The 24017-nt window shown below is 36.0% G+C and overlaps 1 protein-coding gene across 5 annotated transcripts in view; it reads right to left on the bottom strand.

Moving 5' to 3' along the window:
• LOC114466567 (neural cell adhesion molecule L1-like protein) overlaps nucleotides 1-21192 on the bottom strand; it is a 102136-nt gene extending 80944 nt beyond the window's left edge. For 2 of the 5 annotated variants that reach the window (XM_028452098.1, XM_028452101.1), the window contains exon 1: nucleotides 20869-21055. The gene's annotated coding sequence lies outside the window, so the exon portion shown is untranslated. Of the gene's footprint in view, nucleotides 1-20868 lie in introns of all 5 variants that reach the window. The other 3 variants (XM_028452099.1, XM_028452100.1, XM_028452096.1) reach the window with 3 other exon arrangements.
• Nucleotides 21193-24017: the final 2825 nt, after the last annotated feature.

The raw sequence follows: 24017 nt of genomic DNA, 5'->3' as shown, positions 1-24017 counted from the left end.
CATTGCTACCCAGTGTGTACCGACTGCATCGAAGGAATAAAGTAAGGAAAAGTGGTCCTGAAATGTCCATACTATCTTTATTTAGTCCAGTAGTTATAGTAAAAGTTATATCAAAAATTAATATGGTGATAAAAATATTGTTGTCAGTTGATCTTTTTTACCCAATCAAACAGTGCCATTTTTTTGTTGCTCTATTCTGCAGCTGTTCTTGTGCCAAGGAAACAGCAATGCTTGTTTTATTATTGCAATTAAATACATTGATTTATTTTATTACATAATTGTGAGCATCATCATCAACCAGATCATCAACCAGCTTTCACTAAGGAAGGGTAATAAACACTTTATTAAAGGAAGAATATAAAAAGAGAGGGCAGTGTTACACCTGGGTGAGGGGGAAGGGAACAGGGAAGAGGAAGTCGGGGTAGGAAAATGGAAGGGGTGCAGAAGAGTCGACTATTTCAAGGTGAGAGTGCAATATGATAATTATAATAATAATAATAATAATAATAATAATAATAATAATAATAATAATCTTAATTAATAATTTTACATAGAGCGTTTTTGGGGACTCAGAGCCGCTTTACAAAATAAAGAAATAATACAAATAAAACAAATGATGTTATAGTTGTGCATATTGTGTTGTGAAGAACACAACTCTAACTAGTCATGTATTGTCTACTTTTTTGGCATTTATTATACCGGGTAAAAATCTTTTGACGTTAGTGGTGGTGATATTGATTTTAGCGATAGTGTTCTAGGACAGCAATTCTCAACTGGTGGTTTGGGACCCAAAAGTGGGTTGCGTTCCTGAACTGGGTGGATCGCAGACAGCTGGTCAAAAATAACTAAATACTGAATCTCTCATGTTGGACTTGTCTTTTATTTTGAAAGAAACTTTTCTTTTGACAGGCGTGCTGTGAAATGCATGTTACACAGGAAAATTTATAGATTTTATATGTGCGTTTTTTTAAACTAAATTTGTTTGGTTGAATTCTAAAAAAAAAAAATGTGGGTTGTGATTTAATGACCGTGGCAAAATGTGGGTCCCAGGGTGAGACCAGTTGAGAACCCCTGTTCTAGTAGATTATATATATATATATATATATATATATATATATATATATATATATATATATATATATATATATATAAAGCAAAACACATTCTAATGTTGAAATGCAGACAAGCATTGCTGTTCCTTATTTGTATCTATTTCAATTTTAAGGACACAAAGCTTCTTCTTCGCATACTTCTACCTAATGGCATTTTATTTGTATCATAAATTTGATAGAATTCATATCACTTTTCCTAGACGGCAATGACCTGCAGGGTCTGTGACCCTCTTTGACATAGATTTACCACCCTGGTTACATCATTTCCAAAAAGATACAGATAATAAACGCACAACTACATTATCACCATCAAATGCATTTCAAACATCCTCCTATTATACAACATCAGAGCTCCTGGTATGTACACACATGCTGTATACAGCTTGAGCGTCAATCATCAAAGTGTAGCCGCAGTGGCAGCTGTGGTTTAGCACTCAGCACTTTGTCATACAGAGAGTTGTGGAATGACACGTGAAGATGTTACTCAATAAACAGGAGCCCGTCTGGCATGCAAATTCACAATGTGACTATAACAGATTCTCTAAGTACACACACACTCTTTGTGTGCAGACTTTAAATGCTCCATTACATGATCTTTTTTGAATCTATAATTGGGTGTTAAAATCAGAAGGTGTAAAGCAGGGGTGTCAAACTCACTTTAGTTCAGGGGCCAAATACGGAGCAGTTTGAGCTCTCGTGGGCCACAGATTTTATGCGATAAAATGAGTAATTTTAGCATTATTGTGCCCCAGTTTGCACTTTGACATATATATACAACCAATAATATCCATGCATTAAGTGATCAATATATTCAGGGCTTTAAATTAACACCCGCCAACTGCGGGTAAAATTTTACTTTGGCGGGTAACATTGTAGCGTTACTAGACATTTTGATGAAGAATGAAACAAATACCACTGTGTCTGTTTGAACCGGCAGGCTGCGTAAACAATGCGACAAGTCATTGTTGCCAGATTGGGGTGTATTCCGCCAAGAATTTTGAGGGACTTTGTGTGTAGTTAGATTTTAAAACGTAATATATATCTGGCAGCTCTGCCGGTTGTATTAATCCTACATTTCCCATGAACACCATAGGACTTAGGTACGTGCTTACATTAGCGTGTTTGTTATGGTTTGGTTCTCAGAGAAGACAAACGAAACTGCGCAAAACAAACAATAGGAGCTGAAATTAAGTAGTAAAATTAGTTAGGAAAAAACAAACATGTGGAGATATTTATCAGGTGTTGAAAAACTTGAACTGTAAAAAAAGTAAGGCTGCTGCCGACATGAGGGTAAATGTAGATGAAAGAGGTTCTGAAAAGAAGAAGAAATTGAGGAGTTTTATTACTAAATGGATGTTGGGTCGTGGTAGTGGGTTTTGTTTACATTTGAAGATCATGAATGTTAGTAAAACATGTATTCTCTACAGTACATGTATTTCTTAGTACTGATTACTTCTATTCTTTCTAACTTCAAACAAAGTTCCAGAGAGTAATGTTTGTTTATTAAGGTATGAGAATATACTTTATAAAAGGTTCACTTCTCCGACACACCCAAAGTTCCATATTGCACCTTTTAGGTATTGATACAACATTGTTTTTAAATTAAATGTTTATATATACTGTATATATACCTGTTTAATGTATTTCTGCAACTAAAAATAAAAACAATTTTAAAAAACATGAACGCTTAAATCTATTCTGTGGCTCATAATGTATAGTTTATTTTTGCTGGGAAAAAAATTAAGAATCTACTAGCCATGCTGGCTGGTGATCTCAAAAGTTAAGTTAAAGCCCTGGATATATTGTATTGTATTTTATGTATATAAATAGCAACAGTACATATCAGTGAACATACAATAAATGGAAATATGTCAGATTATAGCCATAGGCTAATTTCCATCAGCCCCAACAGGATTTTCACTTGAAATTTCCTAGATTTTGTGACAAATTTCTATTTCATTAAAGAAAATTTTATCTAATAATTTGAGGAAAATGTAAAGAACTTTTTTTTTTCTCTCCAAAAATTTTACATTAAAAATGAACGGAAAAACTGTAACTGTTGAGTTTTATTAACACAATGATTCTCATTTTTACATTCTCCTGTGGGCCGAATTGGATGCTCCAAAGGGTCGGATTTGGCCCCCGGGCCTTGAATTTGACACATGTGGTGTAAGGGATGTAAAAGTTACAAAAATATATTTCTGTACAGAGAAAACCAAAGTTGTCTTTCCAATATAGACTCTACACAAGAAAGAGTGAAGCATCACAGAGACAGTTTGAAGATGAACAGTCACACACAGGTTTTCAGGGTCAAGGAATTCAATAATATATCTTAAAATGCTATAAATTGTGCTCAGAGCAAGATCCACGATGGCCACCATCCATATTACAAATTTCAATCTTACCATAACTTCAGTTCTGGTTCATAAAAACATGATCTTTGTGGCAAAATGTAGGTTTTTGGGAACAAGGATTGTCATGAAATAGCTTAAAATACTGTAAATTACATTCAGATTCCAACCAATTTACTGAAAACCTATAATTTGCCACTGAGATCATGCGTCAATGTCAAATAGAACCAAAGTTATGACAAAATATCCTAATTGGCAACAGGGATGGTGGCCATCTTAGATTTCTTAATTTTCGATGGAAACCATTGGTTTGCCAGCGTGGATCCCATTAAACAATGCATTCAGTATCTACTCAAAAAACCCATGTACAAATTATCATGCCTTCTTCCAGAAGTGAACAATCATTTGCACATATCTGTAACACCCTTTTTGATTGATTGGTAAATGTGTTGTTCAGTTGGATTAACTGTACCGCAATTGTTCTAATGTGAGAAGAAAATCCTCTGAAAGAAATATTTCAGGTATATTCACATAATCACGCTCCCAAGGCTTAAGACTCACATTAGAGCAAAACTTGCCTGGTCTTGAAACATACGCACATCAAGTGTGGCTGCATTCCCTCTTCCATGTGTTCTCACACTACAAACACGTACTGTATGTGACAGAAACGATCTTCTTGTCATTTTGAATAATAAGACTTTGTTTAAAACATCAGGGTATTTAGGTTTTCTGAGCAGAAAGAAAGACAGAAAAAGTCATCAGGAGAACATTCTCTTCCAGTTTTTGCTGAATTAAAAAATCTTGTAAAGTTTGTTAAAATGAGTATCATCCAAAAGGATTACTGATGTGAAAACATCTCTAATCTAGTAATAGAAATACAATACATTCCTTAGACTCAGCTTTAAAGTTCTGCTGCTGGTGTATAAATCTGTGAATGAGTTGTGAGATGTTAGTCAGATCTATGGACACAGGTCAGATAGTGGAGCCCAGAGTTCACAGCAAACATGGTGACGCCGCTTTTAGTTGTTATGCTGCAAAGATGTGGAACAAAAGCCAGCATCCAATGTGAACATTTTGAAATCCAAGTTGAAGGCACTCTTTTTCTCTACTGCGTATGACTGAGAGGGAGATTTTTAATCATATTATAATTAATGTAATGTTTTTTTTTCCTACTGATTTTAATGTTCTTATTGATTTTTAAACTGTTAAATGTTTTCTGTTGCACTTTTTAACCATGTAAAGCACACTGAATGGCCTTGTGCATGAAATGCGCTGTACAAATACATTTGCCTTGCCTTGCCACAGCATGTCAGGAGAAGTCTCATGAGTCACTATGAGAGCCTTGTCAAAGATAAGGAACTTCCTCAGAAACAAAGATGTGGTTCTGGATATCCATGGGTATCTGCTACTCTCTATTGTTGGCATGCTAATCAAAAGCTGGATGACTGAAGTTTTTAAAACCTAATTTTATGGGATTTTCACAGCATTACATTTCATTGGTTGTCTGCAGACACTTTTCCAACAACAAACACTTTTGTCATGGTTCAGACTGAATCCAGTGTTTCTTTGGAGGTGGAAACACCAAACTAATGGAGCTTCTTTAACATTTTAATGGCATTTTATAAGCAAAGGCTCATAATCTGCGATAATGATTTCAGCTTCTTATTTCTATTAAGAGCTGGCTTTTTTGGATCCCAAGGGGCTTTTGTTGCTTACATCCTAGGTTCCCAATGTGGGGTACGCAAATTGCCATAGGGGGTACGTGAATAGAAATAAAAAAAAACATTGATTTATGTACCCAAGTTAGTACTTTACACAACGTATACCTCATACATAAAGTATGTAAGGTGCCAACAATATCCAAGCAGGATTTTCTCTATCAAAATTCACTAATTTTGAGACCAAGTTTTATTTAATTTGTGGAAACTATGTTAAAAATTTGCGGGAAAATTTACCTTTTTGAACAATTTTAAATTTGAAATGACTGCAGTCATGGGAAAAATGCGATTCTCCAAATATTGTGGAATATACATTGAATTTGTGTAAATAGATATCGGAGAAATCATTGTTGATTTATCTACAACTGAATTATTTGGTTTAAAGGGCCAGATCATTGCTCTAGGGCTACGTTATATATGACAATATATTATTATGTTTTTAAGTGTGCAGGAGTAGGGGGTACATGGCTTCAGGGTAAATGTCTGAAGGGGTAGGGAACTGTGAAAAGTTTGGGAACCACTGGCTTACATTAATTATTACTAAATTATCAGTAAAAAAAAAAAAAAATGAATTCAAAAGGTGTCCAAACTTTCCTGTCACTCATTTCCCTCACCTCCACCATGTATTCTCAATCTTAAAAACAAAGCGTTTACTCTGGTGCATATAATTTATTTTGCACACCCGTGCACCACTTATGCGCACCTTATAGAAAACTACATTGAAGAAAGGTAGATGAAGCACAAAATCCAACTACTTTAATGTTTCAGCTAAAATGCACTACAGTGGCTTAACACAGGATTTATCCCATCAACAAGTTGAACTCATGTTGAAGAACAGGCATTGACAGGGTGAGCCTTCCCTGTGAAAGAACCAGGCTCTCGCTTCATTTGCATTTTTGGAACCCCATGAATGAAAACGTCTGCTCTGGTTTATGTGGCCAATTGAAAAGGTTCATTAGGCGGCGTTTCAGGGGTTTTGCTGAGTAAATCGGAAGTTTGGGAGGTGGTATGAGAAAAGCATCAGAGCTTCTAAAAAGAAGTAAAAGCTGTGAGAGACAGTGTGGCAGAATTGCACAGCAGGCACTCTGCTGGATATCTATTGCATGTGAACAGGTAATCCAAACCATCAATCAGGTCAATAAATGTTTCCACACAGACACTAAACGTGTTGGCAGGCTGTAATTAAATGCAAGGTTGCAGGTCTCACATTCAAATCCAAGTTTCAAACAAAGCATGTTGACTGTTGAGTCTGATTTTGCAATATGTCCTCTGGGTCCTTTCTGGAAGAGCAATTAACAAATGCTTCTATTGTTATTAAATGTTATTAAGTTATGTTATTAAAGAAGTTTAAATGCCACAAACATCTTTTATTGTTTACCAAGACAGGTTCAAATATATTCTCTTGTTTTCTATACCCATTTCATCCTGTACAGCAAACCCATTGTAGTTTAAGGGCTAAGTTTTATTTGCACAAATAACAAAGCATATTATATACAGTGGTTATAAGAACATAACTGTGCAGGAGAGAGAGAGAAGACCTTTAGAAGTCTTATAAGACCACCTCCCCAAAGTCAATTTAAAAAAGAACAGACATGAGCAGGTAAATTAATGTCAAATAAGGACCAGTTCAATCACAAAATAGACGCATGTTTGAAGCAGGATAACAGCATTACTGTTGGAAGTATGGAAGGCATCAACAACATCTTAGTAATGACAGATACTTAAATGTCCTTTGATTTCTGGACTGATTTTTGTTTAATTTGGGGAGATTTTTGGGAATAATTTATTACTGATATTTTACCATTTCTATACCATCCAATATGAATTAATTAATCTTCACTTCCCACCTGTTCCTGTTGAGGGTTACAGGGGTCTTGCTTGTGCCTAATTCCAGATTAAATCTGGTGCAAAGCAGACTACACCTTGGACACAGTGCCATTTTTTTTGTCGTATTATGTTAATTTATATTCTCTTCCAATCCAGAATCGGCCAAAAACGACTCGTAAATCAACACAATGTCTTCAGGGTAGGGGTGGAACGATACACTGGGTTTACATTACGATGAACACTGTGTGTTTCACAAGATCGATATGATATAATATTTTGGTAAGAAAAAAGACAATAAACCTATTATTTATTCATTCATGTATTTATTTATATTTATTTATTTATTATTATCCATCCATCCATCCATTTTCTGATCCCCTTGTTCCTTTTCACAGGGTTGCTGTATTTATTATCATATTTATTCAATTTTATTGATTTTTTTACATTGAACTCTGTATGAGCAATTCAAGTTTCAAATAGAATAAAAAAAAAAAGACTTTTTTTTTTCATTTTGCCACTGTCAGATTGGCAATTCATGCCAGTATGAAACTAGAACCACACAGCTGACATATGGTCATCATCATCATGACATCCCTTCAGAAAAAGTGGGTGAATAATCTGACACATGGTGAAAAACTGGTTCACAAAAAAAAGGGAAAAAAAAGAAACAAGAAAAGAAAAGAAAAGAAAGATTTAGCTGCCAGTTTTTACTGCTGCAACTTTAATCTAAGTTTAAATCAAATGCTGCTGTCGGGCCATTGTTGAATACCAATATTTATGGTATGTTACCAAAATACGCGATTATTTGTCTGTAAATACCAACCACAGAAAGGGAAAATGTTGTAGGTTTTTTCTTGGTTAAAACAATAAATCGGTTTAAAATCACTGCTAAGTTGGTTTACAATAACAGGTCGTTTTAGCATTGCTTTGCAGAAAAAGTACCATTACTCTGATTGGTTGAACAACAACTTTTACTTGACTGTAGAGTTAAAAAAAAAAAAAAAAAAAAGGTTGACATACTTTTGAAAATAAAGGTTATCTACAGTTTAAGCAGCTTTATGTGTTATGGGGACATTTTAGACAAGTTGAGAGACGCTAGCGGATGTTACAGGAACATCTACTTGGCCTGATCATAACACAGACACAAATCAAAGCCTGCCAAATAAGTAGAACACCAAAAAATGTTGTGCAAGAATATCAAAAGTGAGGCTGTGACCCTGGTCATGAATGAAATCTATTGGGTGTGAGGAAAATGAAAACAGACAGAAAAGAGGGGAGGGGTAGCTCCAGGTCTCTAGTGCCCAGGAGAGGAAAAATACCATGGGAAATGAACTCATTAGCATATGAACAAGACTCCAGAATGTTCAAAGCATGTTGTGAAAGAGAAGGGCTGTAGATGAGTAAAATGATTGTCAAACTATATAGGCCTAATATGTACAGTATGTAACACATCCAAACACTATAGAAGTCTAGGTGACATTAGGATAAAGCTGCAGGAAATGATTCATAAATCAACTTCACATCAAACAAGTAAAGGCAAATATAGCTTTAATGATCTACTACCGGTGCTTGTTTTATTATCGTAAATTTGTCAAACAGATATAAAAGCATTTGCTGTTTCCTGATCTTGATAATACATCTAATATTTAAAGTTCAACAACTTTACTATCACTGTTAATACTGTTCACTTTTTTAAAGGTTGGATGACTGACTACTTGTACTTTTTGATAACAGTTATACTGAAGTGCTATATGAATTAAGTTTATTTTTAAATAATGCCTATTTGAAGCAATAGGACTTTGTCAGTTTGAGCATGTAATTAACTCATTCTAAAGTTGTACTTGTTGTGTTTTTAAGTTATGCTTATTTATAAACAAATGTCATTTCATTTAGTCAAAAACTATTAGTTAAAGTTACTCAAAAAGGAAGAACATGTTCACTTTGAGTGTAAACTTCTTAATTTACAGTGATATAGAAACAAACATATTTTTTTATTAATATTATGACAGATCTTAAACACCAGAAATGGGTATATTATAAATGTTTTGGTGTAATTTTGTCCTTTTTTTCATTAATTAGAATTTATCGTTGGTTCCTTAAAGTAAAATGTCTCACTGTACTGTAATATTTGTAAGCTTCACATCAGAAGCAGAATTTTGAAGTTCTGTTTTTCACCTGTGTGTCAGTGGGAACTCTCCTGGTTAATGTGAACCAACCCAGCCTTAAAGCTTTGCGACATGTATGAGCATGAAAGTCATGCATCATAGCGGATTTCTTCATTCCTGTTTTTCCCAGAATGCATCTCAACACACGCACGTATCTGCTGTACAGTAAGACACGGTTCATAAACAAGATTTTTGATCAAATCTGGTTTGAAATGAGCACTAGTGGGAATTTCAGAATCAGAAAATTACAAAAATCTAATGTCATCTGGTCTGTTAGGGGAAGAATTGTACAAATTTGTCTCCAAGCATGAAATTTAGCACGCATATGTTTTTCACCTGCTGAATTCAAATCTGCCAAGAGCCAGAGCCAATTCTCAATGGGGTTGCCAAGTTGGGCAATTCAAAATGGCAGCCACCCAAAAACATTTTTTTCTATTACTAGCCATCCAAAAGTCACAGTATTTAAATTAAAAACACTTTTCTAAGGTTTTGGACCTCAGGGATTCTAAATATGATGCCTATTTGACAGTAATCTTGACTGGCAATGCCATATTGTAAAATCCAATATGGTCACCTGTGAATAATCAACATTGAACATTTATGACCAAAAATGTCTTTATTTTAAATTTGTCTAGCCCAGCATAACTTGGTTCTATTTGACAGAGAAGCACGATTTCAGTGGCAAATTATAGGTTTTCAGGGCCAAGGAATTCTACAATTTATGTTGAAATACCGTAAACTGTGCTAAGAGCAAGATCCAAGAAGGCCGCCATTCGAATTGCGAATTTCAATCTTACGAGAACTTTGGTTCTCTTAGACATAGAAATGTGGCTAAATGTAGGTTTTTGGGGACAAGGATTGTCACGTAATAGTTAAAATACTGTAAATTACATCCAGAGCAAGATATAAGACGGCCACCACAACACTTTGCACATGGAAAAGGCTGAAATTGAGATTTCTTTGCAGCCACAACTGTGCATTTTAAAGGCTAAACGATATGATTTAAATCCCCATCAAAATGTGAATTAATATATCTATTTTCATTTTTCATCGGGCGACCGTGGCTCAGGTGGTAGTGGGTCGTCTTCTGATCGAGAGGTTGGGGGTTCGATACCAGTACCTGACTATGTGTCGAAGTGTCCTTGGGCAAGACACTGAACCCTAAAGAGGAACTATTCTTGAACTGGAGGAATGGTAACAGGGAACAAGGCCAACACGAACAAAGATAGAGGACAACACTGACTACAGATGAGAATACACAAAAAAGGACGTTCAGAAGAAATCAAGAATGTTTTGACCAGAGAGACATGTAAACCCATGTAAATTTGCGATGGTAAAACAGGGGACGGGACCCGGATAAGCAAACTGCTTCTCTCGTCTCCTTTTTCGGCATGTACAAAAAAGAAAAAAAAAGAAAAAAAAAAAAAAAAAGTGAATGTAACCATGTCGGAAATAAATTGAATAAATAAAAAATAAAAATAAAAAAATAAGTTGCTCCCAGTGGTCGACTAGCGCCTTGCATGGCAGTCCTGTCCCACTGGTGTGTGAACGTGAGAGTGATTGGGTGAATGAGCTGATATGTAAAGCACTTTGAGACTGCTTCAGTGTGGTGATAAAGCGCTATATAAAATCAAGTCCATTTACCATTTACCATTTATTTCTCAGGAAGATTATATTCATTGTGATGCTGGTGCATGCATAAGCATTAATCTTATGATGGGTAATTTGCAGCACTTGCCAACATGTACAATGATTGAACTCAAACTTTTGATGTAGATATCTGAGTTATGAGAAGATTGGCAATACGGATGGTGGCCATCTTGGATTTCTTGATTTTGAGTGGGAACCATTGGTTTGCCAATGTGGATCCAATTAAAAATGGATTCAGCTTACCCAAAAACTGCTTTCTTCCATAAGTGAACATCTTTTTGACATATATGTCATGCAACTCATTAAAATCCCCATAACAGACCAGACTACTGACAAATGTTCAGGAGATAACCACACATCAAGAAAATTTACTTCAGAGTCTTGCAACCGATGCTGTCACCTTCAAGGCGCTTCAGATGTCAAAAGTCTTTTTCTGTGTTTTGGTCTCAAAGTAAGTGCGCAGCAGTGAACACATCACTGTTCAAAAAGAAAAGTGCAGATGAATGCTGTGGAGAGCATTTCAAGTGCCAACAAACCATGTTCCTTACTCACCAGGAGGAATGCTGCCTATTGTCAATTGAACTGGTGCTAAAGCTCCTGAAACTGCAGCAACGGGGGGGTTGCAAGCCAACCTAAGGGAGCTTACGTGACTGCACTAAAATCCCAAATCAATGCACTCTGCTGGTGCCCAACACAGAGACTTCAATTGCTTCAGTTCACACAGGGTGCAAAGTTATTTGTGCCCCCCGAGTGAGGCGTTGATTTCACAAAACATTTGCCAGCTGACGCGGTCACGACCTCTGCTCTCGGTAGTTAGGAACTGGTGGAGCTGAGAGGCAGGAAGCCAGACACTATGGTAACAGGAATGCTGGTATCCACGCTAGAAAGATTCACTGCGACTATTTTAGACAGCGCCACAGAAACTAAGATGTAATCCTTTGACGGGTGAAAGTTTGATACTAACACATCTGTCAACAAATGTTTGAAAAGGCTGAAGGACAGGCAGAAGACACACTGAGTTCCTGACAGTAGCTGAGTTTTCATTACCCTTGGAAATATGCAAAATCTAAAAAAAAAACACTCAAATGTCACTAAAACGTTTTCACGCTTTCATGAGGAGGAATTTCAGATGTTTTGATAATGAAATGTGTCGCAAAAGCGCTATGGAAACACTTTTTCCGCAAACACACATCACAGAACGTGACATGTACTTAAAGCTGATATCCGGAGATTCTGAAAAATCTGTGACTATATGATTCTTTTGAAATGTGAAAAAATACCTAATTAGTCTTTTACTATGGTCTACAGCCAGTTGTCATTCATATACATTAATGTACATAAGTCCCTCCTTCGTCCTATAGACCCTTATACAAATGGAAATGATCGCTGATTGCGCCCAGCCAATAGGCTTTGACTTCAATCAAAGTGAATGTAGAACTGTGCACAGAAACAAGGCCGCGCGTCACAACAGCAAACAGGTAAATATGATTTTGGCTCCTACCTGACCCATAGACCTATATCAGGGGTCTACAACCTGCGGCTCTGGAGCCTCATGTGGCTCATTGACTCTTATGCAATGGCTCCCCATAGCTTAAAAAAAAAAAAACATTGAAATAAAGAGTTGTTTTTTTTTACAGAGGCTATTAATGATTAATGACATTTAAAATCGAGATATTGTTAACCAAAAATAAATCACGTTGTGCAATGACTCAGCACCTTCCTACTTCACCTCCTGCAACATCTACAGACCATTAACTTTTCTGCACCTGTGGCTAACCTTCAGTTTTAAATCCCTGGTATAATAACTAAACCAACAAAAACACTATTCTGGAAGAAAATAGAGATTTTAATTGTGTGGGAACAGATTCATTAAACCACCAATGTGCCGGTTAAATATGCATACTTTATGTGTGGCAAGAAATGAGCAATTAGCATGTGTTGATCACATGATCATGTTAACAAACTTCAAGTTACTTTTTGTAGCCCTTTAAATACATTAACTAAAAAAAAAAAACTTTATTATATAACGTTGTGTTCATGTAAACTGAGATGTGTAAGAATTTGAAGATGCAAGATACTGTTTTATTTCTTGATGTCAATTTATTTAATTTTATTTTTAACTCTTTTTAAGTTTCCATTTACATGATCAATATAAATCAAGTCAAATTAAATCAAACATTGTTCTACATAATTTTAACTGTATAGAATTTAATACACTGGTATTGTCTTTATTGAGAAGGTATTTTTTTGGCTGCGAGAGGACTTTAATCCAGGTGAGATGAGGTTAAATGGTTCCTTGTATAGTAAAGGTTGCAGACCCCTGACTTATATCAATGCAACCCAATGCGACCTTGTTATGTTTCGCGATACACGTGCAGAAAAGTAGAGGCGTGGCTTCTGGTAAATTGGGAGAGGCAGTGGGAGGAAGTGAGACTGCTTAGGACGGGACATCGAGACGTTTATCAGCTTTAAGGAATGGTAAGAGTTTTTAAAGGGAGAATATGAAAAGAGAGGGCAATAGCGGCATTCCCACTGCCATTGGAAAAGCACATAATCTAATTAGCGCAATAAAAACTGGTGATGGAAACACCTGAATTTAAAAAAACACTTAAATATCGCAAAAAAGTTTTTTACGCTTTCATGAGGAAGAATTTGAGACGCTTCGATATTGAAATGTGTCGCAAAAGCGTTGTGGAAACACTTTTTCCGCAAATACACGCCACAGATTGTGATGTACATGGTCACATGACGCAAAGTACCTGGTCACATGACCACTTCTCTCCTAGAAAACATTGCGCGGTACGTGTAGACAGAAGAGGAGCCTGGGACATTTATCAGCTTTATACTTATGTGAAACAAGGAAAATAGAAGCGTAAATCTCTCAGGATGAGATTTCTCTGGAGTTACGACGCGCCTGCCCAAAACAACCTTAAATGGAAACACGTTCAAAGCGCAATTATACTTTGTACATTTAAAAATATCGCTTTTATTTTGCAAAAATCTGTAAAGGAAACCCAGCTTGTGGCACCTCTATTTCATACCACAGTGCTCCTGACTTCCTGTCTTAGTTTCTCCTGTAATTATTTCACAAGCTTTCCAAATGTGGACTGCTGATCCTTGGAGCATGCCAATAAATTCCCTTCATGGTCATCTCCTGATCAGTGCATCCAAGCATCATTAAATTGCTGAGTGAGTGAAAAGCCTGCGCTCACATCCTTTTAAGGCACAAAAGCCTGGAGGCCCCAAACAAACTCACAGCAGGAAGGAACAACCTGCACAGCAGCAGGGAATATTGCAGTAAAGGATTACAAGTACACACGTTTTACTGTAATTGAGTTGTTTTTATTGGTATTTCTTTGAGTATATTTCCAAATCTGTAATTTTCCTTGTACTTAAGTACGTTTTAAAAGAGGTAAAGTTATTTGTTAGATTTCATCACCCAACCGTAACTTATTAGTTATGAGTAAATTATTATTGTTGGTTTTGAAATGATCAACGGACATTGTGAAACTAGAAAAAAATCACATCATAGCCGAGCAATCAGATGAAATGTAATGCTTCTCTCGTCTCCTTTTTCGGCATGGACAACAAAAAAAAAAAAAATAAAGGAATAAAACTTCTGTGAATGCAACCATGTCGGAAATAAACTGAATAAATAAATAAAAAATAACTGTACGGCGCCAAAAAAGCGTTGAATGGAGGCTATTTTCTCAGTTTTAAAGTTCATAAATTTAGCTATATGTAGAGCTTGAGAATCTTTTTTTTTTAAGTTATTTTGAATTGAATTCATTTTATTTTAAAAAATAACTACATTTGGACAAACCTTTTTCGTTATACAGATGCTTTTGTGGAAAATAAATGTAGTTCCAATTGTGCAAGATTTGGTTTTCTTCAAGATTTATTACCAAAAATAAACATGGGGGATGAAATGAACTAGTAACTTTTACTTTTGAGTACTATTTAATTGAGCCATTTTTTTCTTATATTTTATGTAGCACTTAATAGTACTTGAGTACAATTTGAATCACGTAACAGTACTTCTACTTGAGTAGGAAATATCAGCACTCTTTACACCTCTGGAATATTATTTTAAAAATGGTGAACTTCTCCACAAGTATTTCTGCTGATACCTTGTTTTAAATCCGGCTTAAGGAAACCAGGACGACAGAAAGGTAATCAAAAGTTTCAATTTGCTTTAAGATCCAGTTAAACCTGCAAAGTACAAGTTGTGACCTTATGTTTCTCATAGCTGAGTATCGTTTTAATTAAGAGCAGATTAGACAGTGTATGGACTTCCCTCTTTTTTCATGTCTGTAAAATTGTCAGAGTTTCGTCTTCTTTAAACCATTAATCCGCGTTGAGCCTCTGCTGTGAATACTGATATGTGAATTATGTGCATATAGGGATATCTTTTACATTCTTACTAGTTAGGACATTTTTGTTTTTGTGTGTGTACGTTTTAAAGCATTTCCCTCCCCCCACACAAAATAGATTGGATTGTTTTGACAGTGACGCAGTTTATGAATCATAGCATATTATGGTTAAACATGGCTGTCGTTTCACATTATAGAGATTTTTGTTCCTGAAAATGACTAAAAAATCCAAAGTTACGCCTTTAGCAACATTCCATTGTCATAATAATGAAAAACACATAAATCAGATGCCTGGAATTTTTACCAGGTGGCCTGAGATAATTTTCAATCACAATGCAAAATATTCTAACAACTCAGGTCTACATAGTGTGTATTGTAATATTCATGAACTACATTTTTGTATTATTATCCATTTATGTTTTATTATTCTATTATGATGTTGCACTTGTATTTTCACCACAGCTCTGTAGAGCATTTTGTGATTTTTTTATCTGCAAAAAGCGCTTTATAAATAAATTACTTACTTACTATTAAGTATGTGTTAACCTGTATCCATTAGACACGTATGTTTACAAAATGTATTGTTGGTTGTTATATATAACATATGTATATACAGTATAATATATATAATACTATGTGTGTATGTATCAATTGTGTATGTTGTTATTGCTATGAAGAAGTAGATGAATTACACGTTGTGGATGTGCAACATGGGGTATTTTAGTGTGTACTTATTTTATATATACTATTGTATGCTGTCTATAAACATTATCAAGAAAATGTATGAGAGTTTATTAGCAGGAGTTTGTATTTGAGTAATAAAAGTCTCTCAAAGGCACAATAATAAAGTTCATTCTATCATTAATGATTCTGGGCTACAGAAGAGTGTATGAAAGGGAGCAGTAAAATGTATTTTCTATACGCTTTTTTATTTTATTATTTAAAGGTTTTATTTATTTTTTCCCCTGAAACATTATTCTGTATGTCGGTATCAAGTATATGTGTGTGCACGCATGAGTGTATATTATTTGCTTTGATTATCTATTAATTTTGTATATGTATGTAATTTGGCTTTGATTATTTATCAAGATTGTGTATGTATGTTATTTTGCTTTGATTATCTATTAATATTGTGTATGTATGTAATTTTGCTTTGATTATCTATTAATATTGTGTATGTATGTAATTTTGCTTTGATTATCTATTAATATTGTGTATGTATGTAATTTTGCTTTGATTATCTATTAATATTGTGTATCTATATTATTTGCTTTGATTATCTATTAATATTGTATATGTATATTATTTGCTTTGATTATCTATAAATATTGTGTATGTATGCAATTTTGCTTGGATTATTTATCAATATTGTGTATGAATGTTATTTTGCCTTGATTATCTATTAATATTATGTATGTATATTATTTGCTTTGATTATCTATTAATATTGTGTATGTATGTAATTTTGCTTTGATTATCTATTAATATTGTATATGTTTATTATTTTTGCTTTGACTATCTATTCATATTTTATATGTATATTATTTGCTTTGATTATCTATTCATATTTTATATGTATATTATTTGTTTTGATTATCTATTCATATTGTATATGTATATTATTTGCTTTGATTATCTATTCATATTGTGTATGTAAATATTTCTGCTTTGATTATTTATTAATATTGTGTATGTATGTTATTTTGCTTTGATTATCAATTAATATTGTATATGTTTATTATTTTTGCTTTGATTATCTATTCATATTTTATATGTATATTATTGTGCTTTGATTAGCAATTAATATTGTATTTTCTAATATAGACGTCAAACCAAACAAATGTAACATTACATTTGACATATTTGCCACTGAAGAAGCTAATTATGCATTTTTTATTATGTCTTTTAAGTCGTTACATGTTGGTACCACATTTCTGTTGATTATAAGTGACTGGGGTTTTACTCTTCCCAGTGGCTCACTGGTTAAGTGGTTGACAAACCCACCCCCTGCCTGGTAAGACTCTTACTCACTGGTCTTAATGGATAACAATGAGCCGCTCAGATGCTGACTGCAGCTAAATATATACTTCATCCTGTCACAACATATTTGGCAACATTTAAAAACAAATGATTTATTCCTAAACTGGACGTGACAGGAAAAGCTATTATTACAATTATTTTAATCTATTATTTTAATTAAAAAATGTTTGTATAGTATAAACCATAGTGATTCTTAACTGGTGGGTCGGGACAGCTGGTCAAAAATAAATAAATACTTAATGTTTTGCATGTTGGACTTTACTTTTATTTTGAAAGAAACTTTTCTTTAGACAGGCATGCTGTGAAATGCATGTTGCACAGGAAACAATACAGATTTATGTTTTTAAAAAGATTATATATGTGTGTTTTAATAGCTATTTTTGAAAAACTAAATTTGATTTGTTGAATTCTAAAAATAAAAGTGGGTCGCGATTTAATGACCGTGTCAAAAATGTGGGTCACAGGGTGAGACCAGTTCAGAAACCCCAGTATAAACTATAATTTATCAGTAATATTTTTTGAAGCAATACTAATTGTCTCCCCGTTGTCCAACTACAACATGTTGCTTAGAAATCTATTTAAAAACAACTATATAGCCTAATAATGGAATGAACAAGTGATAACACACATTTTAAAGAATCACATTTTGTAAATAAGTGCAAAAAAGCAGTATTTAGTGCAGTGGTTTTTTTGGATTGTGAACTTATTTTGATATCAATAACTAATGGCGACCCTAAAGCTCAGATATTTGTTAACTGCATTTTAGTTGACCTAGATTTATATTTCACAAAGTGAAAGTATAGAAATATGTTGTTTAAGATTGTTTGTTGGTTTAATTTTCAAAAAAAAAAGAGAGAATATTAATTAAATAATTTCAAAAATCTACTCTGATTTTTCAGATATTTCAGGTGACCCCATTTAAACTCCAGGCGACCCCACATAGGGTTCCGACGCCAAGGTTAAAAAAAAATTATTTAGTGCTTCCTGAATAGATTTTATAATTTCCGGTCATCTCACACCTGACGTGGGACCAAGACTTACACTTTATCTGTTAATATTCAACTCTCTCTCTCTCTCTTTACCCCCTGTAATACCATTGCGTACCCCCATTTGAGAAACGCCTGTTTAACTTATTGTGCAACAGCCAATAATTATACTATTATAGGGTTTCCAAAGAGTCAATTATCTCTTGTTGTTTTCTTTAGAGGCAGTGGGGATAGCATGCCTAGCATGTTGCGACATATGCTGGTTCTACTTGTCTCAGAGTGACAGGGTTTACGAGCTGTGAAAAAGTAACACTGCAAGCTAGTTGTTTCTAAGTTTCCTCTGCGTTTCCACGAGGGAGAACTTTACTTTGGAAAGTTTTGATTTCCATTTCATGGTGTCAGATCAGGATGAAATTTCCTGTGTGAATCCACTGTCAGTTTGGATCTAAGGCTTTAAGAGAAGTGCCCTCAAACAAACCGCTCACCACTTGACATTTAGAACTTGTCTTTTCGGAGCCTTTGATAAACCACACAATGCTAGTGAGTCATGGATGTTGTGGAGGAACCCCCCCCCCGAGACAAAATATAAAATGTTTTAATTCTCTTTATAGTTCAGTTTGGGTAGAATAAAATTTACATATGTTTAGTCTTTTTTTTTTTTTTTTGCTAAGCCCTGCAAGACATACAGTACAATATGGGGGGAAAAATCTGAAAAAGCACCACAATAACGAGACAACAAGCTGTTTTAAATTCAAAGCTGACCCTGTTCTCAAGCATATAATTGCTGTACTGTAAAATTTTGTCCAATGAAACCCCTCCATGTATCCACAGGGGGGTAAGAATCCCACCATTCCCTAATTGCTACATTCTACTCAGCTACAGTCCTATGGAGGACTCCAAACCCATTCATTATGACACAGCTACACACTGATAAACATACAACAAAGAAACAATATCATCCCAGTGAGTGAGGAATAGACGGAGAGATAGGTTACATCTGTCTGCTTACACGGGAAAACAGAGAGAGTAGTGCTAACACACTCAATAAGAAGCCTAGCACAAATAATTGAATGTGAAAATAAAAGCAAACAAATACAAGCTGGACTCAAAACTGAGGCTCATTATGATAGGGTGACCATACCCAATAATTTCCTCTTTTTACATCTTTTCCCAGGGACTTTGAACGCATCTCTGGGAACAAGTTTAAAAACACGTAAGAAATGGAGAGATTCCACCAGTTTCTGAAAGCTATAGAGTTGCTCTTTACAGCCAAAGTGGTTCATTACAGTAATTTTACTCATACGTGACGGAATCATTAGAGATGTCGCTTTATTTTAATGAAATCGTCACACATGAGGAAAAGAGAAAAAGGACCAAAGCATTCGGGAAGTCGGGCTTACGTCACAGATGACGTTAGCGGTAGTAAATAAAAGGACACCATCTTGAAATCGGAGAAAACAACTTGTCTGCCTCGTCTTTATTTTAATACAGGAGTGATTTATATCAGGAAACACTACCAGAAGAGGCCAGGGGTTGATATAAGGCTAAGTTATCCATGCTAGGGATATCTGAGTGTCCATACAAAGTCCCAGCTAACACTTGAATGAACAAACCAAAATATTGGCCCAATTTCACATACCCAAATCTTTACAATTACCAAATAAATTGAACCCCGTGAGTATATACCAGTGTTCAAAAGTTATTCTGATAATATCACGCGTTAAAATCCTCACACACCATTAATCACAGTGTACAGTACTTTATAGTGGAGCTACAGCACATATAAATACAACATATTGCCATCTTGAATGAAAACCAAAGCCACCAAAATGCCCCTAAAATGATCATTTCAGATCTTAACTGTTCACTTACCGGTTATGAAATGTTGAGAGAACATGTAGACGTTACCTGTTTTACCGATGTCCACCCTACCAGACTCCAACTTTTCAGACCGTCCTATGAAGGAAAGCCAGCTTTTTCTTTGTTTTTTTTTTTTTCTTTTGGGACAATATAAAAAATGTTATCTCTGTATTATTTTTTACTTTGGACAAACAGCTCTTCGGCATCGTGAAACCCGTCACAACGGGAGTCAATACGTTAATGTTGTTTTACCCCCAAACAAATATGGCAACTAACCCCGATGCTTGACTTCCTGAATGGGACGATGTAATGCAAACTTTCCCAATTATTTATTGAAGTTTATATTTAATGTTTATTTTATCGCTATATTGCGTAATAGGTGTTTTTTTTTTTTTTTTTTTAAGCCTAAAGAGAGAAATTATTTTTCAAGTCTTATGGATAACTTTGTTATCTACTATATTGTATTTTGCCGTTACAAGGTATATTGAAGAACACTTTTTGACTAAGAGTAAAAAATACCGTACATTGTGATCATTTTTCTAAACTTCAACCTGTAATTAAAACCTGTATTTACTACAGCATAAGCAAAGCTAGGCTATTATGATATGTGCTTGTTTTTTTTTGTAGCTTAGTGGGGTTTTATCAGCATCAGCTGCAAAATAAAAACCCGTTATTTTTTTCTATACATCTGTGAGAATATAATGTGTTAGTTAGCCAAGGGAGAAAAGTGAAAGTCCCCGTTAGACCAAAAAGTGCACTATTATATATATATGTAATAAAACTCACCCATGAATGAAGGAATGGAGTCAGTGGTCTGTCATTGAGGATCGTCTGGCTTTAGATCACATTAGGATGAAGCTGTGCAGACGGAGTGACAAACACTTCCCTCGAGAATGCCTCAAACTTTGAGTGTGTGTCTCTTCACCTCGGTCTCCCACTGAGCGTGTGTGTGCGTGTGTGCGTGAATGTATTGAATGACAGCCAAGAGTGCTGTCGTAAACAACTGCAAGTTATGACTCAAGTCTCTACAAGGTCGTTCCTCTATTTTGGAAGCTGGAGAGGTCAAAGGACAAGCTTGAGTGTGTATGTGCGTGTGTGCATGTTTCTATATGCGGAATGGCTCTTGTCATGTACTATATATATAGTGCTACGTGTACCCAAAGGCTTTAAGACAAAAATGTGTGTGGAAAAAAAAAGACTAATAGTTCACTGCGTCAGTGAATGTGAAAGCAGTGGAATGTCAGATAACCAGCAGAGAGACACACTCCTGACTATTTGCCCTGCATTATGTATGCATTTTTGTCCAGAAGAGTCGGTGCATGTACGTCACCCATGCAGAAACATGGGGAACATTTACAAAAGCAATACGCGTTCAATTAATCATCTACCAAAAGAAAGCCATCGCTTTAAAAAAAATTCATTATAAAAACCTGTTATTAAGAAAACACTAACATCTGTTGAGCAATATTTAAAGTTTACAGTTCAGAAGTTTGATGGAATTCATGACAGCCAGAAATGTACAAAGCAAGTACAACCAGGTACAAACCGGTGTTGAAACAATGTTGTTGTTTAGTCTTTGATGCAGTGCTGAATTCCACAAGCAAGACAGCAATGATATGGATCATATTTGAAACGTCAAAGAATATTATGACATTAAGCAATTATTCTCTCTCCAACGGATACAGAAGTGCAGACCTTAAGTGCCAAAATTAATACATTTTCTTTATTGTTTGTTAGATTAACAAACAATTAATTATTTCCCCCAAGGTGGTTAAAAAGCTCCTCGATGGCAGGACCCCAGGGATGGATGAGATCCATCCAAAGTTCCTCAAGGACCTGGATGTTGTGGGTCTGTCATGGTTGATACGACTCTGCAACATCGTGTGGACGTCAGGGACAGTGGCTCTGGACTGGCCGACCGGGGCGATGGTGGGGGATCGGAAGGTGTGCCAGCTATAGAGGGATCACACTCCTCAGCCTCCTTGGTATGGTCTATTCAGGGTTACTGGAGAAGAGAGTCCGCTGGATAGTGGAACCTCGGATCCAGGAGGAGCAATGCGGTTTTCCTGGTCGCGGAACCGTGGACCAGCTCTTCACCCTCAACAGGGTCCTTGAGGGTTTTCCCAACCAGTCCAATGGATGCTTTGTGGACTTGGAAAAAGGCATTCAACAGCGTCGCTCTGGGATTCCTTTGGGGGGTTCTCCGGGAGTATAGGGTATTGGACTCCCTGACACGGGCAGTTCATTCCCTGTAAGACCAGTGTCCGCAATGCCAGCAGTAAGTCTGACTCTTTTCCAGTGAGGGTTGAACTTGGCCAGAGACTGCCCTTTGTCAACAATTCTGTTTGTAATTTTTTATGGACAGAATTTCTAGGCGCAGCTAGGGCATTGAAGGGGTCTGGTTTTTTTCCTCATGATTGGGTCACTGCTGTTTGCAGATGATGTGGTCCTGTTGGCTCCATCAGGCCATGACTTTCAGCTCTCACTGGATCAGTTCACAGTCAAGAGTGAAGTAACCGGGATGAGAATCAGCACCGCCAGATCCAAGTCCATGGTGGTTCAAAAAGGTGGAGTGCCTTCTCCGGGTTGGGGATGAGATCCTGCCCCAAGGAGGAGTTCACTTGTTCACAAGTGATGGAAGGATGGAGCAAAGATGGAATGGCGGATTGGTGCGCCGTCTGCAGTGATGTGGACTCTGTACCGATCCAACGTGGTGAAGAAGGAGCCGAGCCGAAAGGCAAAGCTCTCGATTTATCGGTCAATTTTCGTTCTTACCCTCACCTATGGTGATGAGCTTTGGATCATGACCAAAAGAACAAGATTGTGGGTACAACCTTTCTCCGCAGAGGAAGCTGTTGCTCCATCGCCTTGAGAAAAACTAGATGAGGTGGATCGGGCAACTAATTAGGAAGCCCCCTTGACACCTCCCTGGCGAGGTGTTAAGGGTACGTCCCTTTGGTCGGCAACCCAAAGAAGACCCATGACACCTGGAGAGATCATGTCTGGAAATGCCTCGGGATCCCCGGGAATAGCTGGACAAAGTGGCCAAGGAGAATGCTAAGAATGCTGCCCCCGTGACCCAACCATGGATAAGCGGCAGAAGATGGATGGATGGATAATTATTTCAATCAACCAATGAAGTATTCTAGAAAACAATTAAGAAATTAATAAATCACAAATAAATGAAATGCTCAACAACATCAACAAAAGAAAAGAGCAACTTGTCAGCCATGTTATGTCTAATTTTATGAACAAAACAATCTAAGTGTTGAGGTTTATTCAACGCCAGATTAATAGACGAGAGTTAATCTGTGGATGAACCCTAACCACATAAGTGTGATTTATCACTGATAACAGGCTGTGTGTCATCTCATAGCGTCCATCTCTGATCTTTCAGGCAAAAACATGCTCACATCTGACCTGTTAATGCTTTATCAATCAACCCTCCGAACACAAACAATGCCGGCTGCTGACAGGCTGTTTTCTTTCCCAGGCCAGCACATCATCTGACTTGTCATAGTATGTCCTTCATGGTCTTTACACTGTACCGGCCAACACCCAAAACCTTAGGCCAATGCCAATGTATGCGAAAAGGTAGGATTTCAAACACTGCTGTGCTATCACAAATAAACAGACAATCACATCTGCACATTGAAATCTATACTTAAGTTGTGAAAAAGTTCTCAAGGTAAATTGTGCATTTAAAAACGGATCCCACAAAAGGCACCAGAATCTTTTGTTGTTGTCCATCCATACCTCTGCTCTGCTCCCCTTTGTATTGGACTCATTCACTGAGCTAAAGAGAAGACGCCAACTTTTCAATTACAACTTGAACCTGCAGTGAATACGGCCTCCTGAACCTTGACATCAACACTTTTGAGAACAAGACTAAAGCACTGCGAATGAGATCACACGATTTCACCCAGTATGCAGTC

Source organism: Gouania willdenowi, chromosome 7 (genome assembly GCF_900634775.1).
Source record: "Gouania willdenowi chromosome 7, fGouWil2.1, whole genome shotgun sequence".
Classification (NCBI taxonomy): Eukaryota; Metazoa; Chordata; class Actinopteri; order Blenniiformes; family Gobiesocidae; genus Gouania; species Gouania willdenowi.
The sequence above is the reverse complement of the archived record's forward strand: the minus strand, read 5'-3'. Positions and strand labels throughout refer to the sequence as shown.